Source organism: Haliotis rufescens, unplaced genomic scaffold, assembly GCF_023055435.1.
Source record: "Haliotis rufescens isolate VD_foot unplaced genomic scaffold, xgHalRufe1.0.p SCAF_10, whole genome shotgun sequence".
NCBI classification, from domain to species: Eukaryota; Metazoa; Mollusca; class Gastropoda; order Lepetellida; family Haliotidae; genus Haliotis; species Haliotis rufescens.
In genome coordinates this window covers 41,443,407-41,447,406 of record NW_025963780.1, presented here as the reverse complement: position 1 = coordinate 41,447,406, position 4,000 = coordinate 41,443,407, and the positions used below count along the sequence as shown (strand labels likewise).

General features: G+C 42.8%; 1 long non-coding RNA gene across 1 annotated transcript; it reads right to left on the bottom strand.

Moving 5' to 3' along the window:
* Positions 1-1,093: 1,093 nt before the first annotated feature.
* Positions 1,094-2,885, bottom strand: LOC124146695. The gene is made up of 2 exons (XR_006862717.1): positions 2,834-2,885; positions 1,094-1,274 (listed from the first exon to the last, which is right to left on the bottom strand). It is a non-coding gene; the product is annotated as an uncharacterized LOC124146695 (long non-coding RNA).
* Positions 2,886-4,000: the final 1,115 nt, after the last annotated feature.

The following is a 4,000-nucleotide window of genomic DNA, read 5'->3' as shown; positions in this document are numbered from 1 at the left end:
TCTTTTGGTATGATGCGGCCGGGGATCGAACCCCCGACCTTCCGCTCCCCGGGCGGATGCTCTACCACTCGACCACGGAGGCGGGCCTTTTTTCATCCTATATCAAGGGTTATGGCTGGTTCAGGACAAGGCAGAGTTGTGTCCCTGTGCCGTGCCAGGATCTGTGGATCATTGGTTCTCAGGGGGAGCACTTGACGTCATCAGAAGAGCGTGACGTAACGCATGGTTATAGAAACTCTTCTGCTTCGTTTGTGTGAGTGAGTGGATTAGTTTTAGACACTTTTCATGGCGTGGGACCTCAAGATTGGCTTTATGAATTATACCGATGTTTCAAATCTAACTTCTTTATTCTGTCGACATTTCAGTACAGGTGCTGGTACCTTTATCACGCAAGTACACAGACAGAATTGAAAGAATAAAGACCTTGCAATCCATAAAATTAAGTCTACCCATCTTCACTGATACTACGGGGGGCGGTCGGGTAGCCTGGAGGTTAAAGCGTTCGCTCATCACGCCGAAGATCCGGGTTCGATTCCCGACATGGGTACAATGGGTGAAGCCCAATTTCGGTGTCCCCCGCCGTGATATTGCTGGAATATTGCTAAAAGCGGCCTAAAACCGTACTCACTCACTCAGTCACTGATACTACGTGAAGATCCCGGTTAGAATAAGTCTTCAGCAATCCATGCTTGTCGTCGGAAGCGACTAAAGGGATCGGGTGGTCAGGCTCGCTGACTTGGTTGATGCATGTCATTGTATCCCAAACAGCCAACCAGCTGCGTGGATCGATGCTCAGGCTATCAATCACTGGATTGTCTGGTCCAGACTCGATTATTTACAGACCGCCGTCAAATAGCTGGAATATTGCTGAGTGTGGCGTTAAACAACAAACAAACTAAGGCTTTAACAATTCTGCAACATCTCCGCCCCTGCTTCGTTTGAATTTTTAATAATGTAAAAATTTATTAGTGCAGTATTACGGATACTCAATGCCTGCGCGCGAGGTATATTTCATGTGATGGAGATATAAGTATGCATATCCAAAAGCGCTGACGTGTTCATTTCAACCAAATGAATTAAAACAAACAATCCGTTAAACATTACCAGAATTTATTTATTTATAAAGTACATATCTGACTTTGTTCGACTCATTTTGTACAAATCAAGTCCATTGGTCATGTGTCCTATGTTGTAACTCCGCACGGGAATCAGTTATGCTTCAAGTGGGAAGATGCGGCTAAGAAGTCGACATTGCAGCAACTGCTGCGTGAGACCTGTCAATCAACAAGAAAATTAACAAACATCAAGTTTCCATAGTTACAAAGTTACTTTATGAATGCTTGTGTATTGTGGGTATTTGTAAATATAATTATTTTTTTAAATATAAAAAAAGTAATGGAACACATGAAACATCGCACGACATTTATTATGGGAATTATTGCCCTTCTACGTTTGATACATGCTTATGATATCATAATAATGTTCAAATGCACCAACTAGGAATACGTATTTCACTTTTACCAACATCATTAATGCTACGAGAAAGATTAGTGAAAAGGTCAAACTATAAGCAGCTAGGAACATTCAGTGATTGTTTGTTTGTTTGTTTGTGTTAACGCCGCACTTAGCAATATCCCAGCTATATGACGGCGGTCTTAATCAAGTCTAGACCCGACAATCTAGTGATTCACATCATGATCATCGATCCACACAATTGGGATTGATGACATGCAATCAACCAAGTCAGCGAACCTGACCACCCGATCCCGTCAGTCGCCTCTTACGGCAAGCACGGATCCAGTGAATGTCTTCTAAGAAGCTACATATAGATGTTCCAAAACTTAAAATATTAGGAAACAGTATATATGTATCCTTTAACATGGCAATATGAATGTATGTTAATCGGTCTCCGGCTTGATGTTATAATCAGTCCAACAATCGAAGTTGCCATAGTTTGTATTTCTTGAATATATCTTAACCCCTATTCAGTGTATGTAGAATGCTTTAAAGCGATAGAAACAAATGTCAGTAGGCAGTCAGTGTAATTAATATGCGTAACGACTGATTCTAATCTCAGCAATTTGTCAGTTATCCTAAAATGATGCACGTACAGTATATTTCGTGTTATAGGAACAACGTGATCAAAATTATAAGAACATATCATTTTCAAACACAGATTCACAAAAAGTGCCTTGCTTCTTAGAGAATAGGGGGCATGGGTGGCCCAGTCGTCTAAGGCGCCGCGATTCGCTGTGCAGAGTTGCGTCCCTTGGTCACGCCAGAAACCTAGATTGTGGGTTCGAATCCCGGTTCGCCCAGATTATGTTTCTAGGTTTGTCAGCACCATACCCATACTCGTGGGTTTCACCGAAGTGGTAAACGTCTGGGACCTGCATCACTTCGGGCTTTCCTCCCACATTAAGCTGACACGCCGTGATATAACTGGAATACTAGTACTGTTAAAAGCGGCGTTAACACACAACTCACTCACCCTCACTCACTTAGAGAATAACCAACGAACTCCGAGTAAATACGGAATATCAGTCCAGAGTGAGTGAGGTGTGTAGAAAACTAAGAAAACCGAATGAAATGTCAACCCTACACAGAAACTTCCCTGAAGGCAGATTATTGTTCAGATTACGTCATGATATATATGTGTAAGGCCATGAGCATTAAATGACGTCATATCGTACTGTTCTCAACAATAAAGCAATGTGACGTCATGTCGCTTCAAATGAACATTCAGCGTAGAGAACCGACACACGTATGCACTTATCGAAAGGTTATAACAACCTATTTTTCTACCCTGCTGGGTTATATATAAAGTTATTACCTGAACTGCCAAAGAGGCCTCCTCCACTGCCCCTGGCCCCGCCTGTACCCCCCAGCAGGCCGCCAGTCCCCCCTCCACTCAGAGCTAGCAGAGCCCCGAGCCCACCTAGGCCTGAAGACAAGAACATGAACATCATGTAAATATATCCAGCACTGCTTTGCGGTTGACTATAACATGTTCTTATAGAGTTATCATGACTCCTTTGTACAAAAAGATGTTAGTGCTACGGCTATGGTAAACCCATCGGAGTTACGACCAACTCAGCGTTAAGGTAGCTTTAAGCAACGGGACCCTGACTTGTTTCAGGAAACATAATACTGTTCTCTTTCAATGCTTCAAGACATGCAATGTCTCTCTGGAGCCAGACAATATTTTTCATCGGAGCAAATAATTGTATCATGACATCCAATGTAAAGGCATATGTTTTGGATAGCTTTTTCATTTTTTTTCTCGTTTAAAGCCGCTCTCGGCAATATTCCAGCTATATGGCGGTGGTCTGTACATAGTCTGGACCAAATAACCCAGTGATTGACATCATGAGCATCGCTCCACGTAATTGGGATACGATGACAAGGATCCAGCCACCTCACAGAGACTGACTACCCGATTCTTATAGTCGCCTTCTTCCACATAACGATAGTCTTACCCTTTTTGGCTCACATCAGCAGGTACTGAAAGGTATGCCTACACGAAAACAACTGCCATATGCCACCTGCCAGTGTTGAAATATACAGTGAAAGACAGACAGTACGGTCCCGTAATCCCACAATCCCTATTAACCGGACGATAATCTTTTAGAACGTCCATGTAAAACGACGCCATATTTCAAAACACCCATGATTCGTTTATCCGGACATTTGTCCACCAAAACGGTTTCACTAGGAACGGCACCGCCCGGATTAACGGGGCTTCATTGTATACGAGAAAATATTCTGGCTGAAGTAAAGCATCTGAAATTTCATAAAGAACGATCTCTGCAAGCATTACGCATTGATGAAACTAAGTTGAAGTTCTACGTGTCGTCGACGGTTTACCTTGAGCCGAGGCAGTCGATGCAAAGACGACGAGGAGGGCGACAAATACAAGAGAGAATTTCATGATGCTGGTCCTTGAGTTGACCTGTACTCTATTGATATCTTGAGATCTATTCAGCTTGTTAATTGCTAC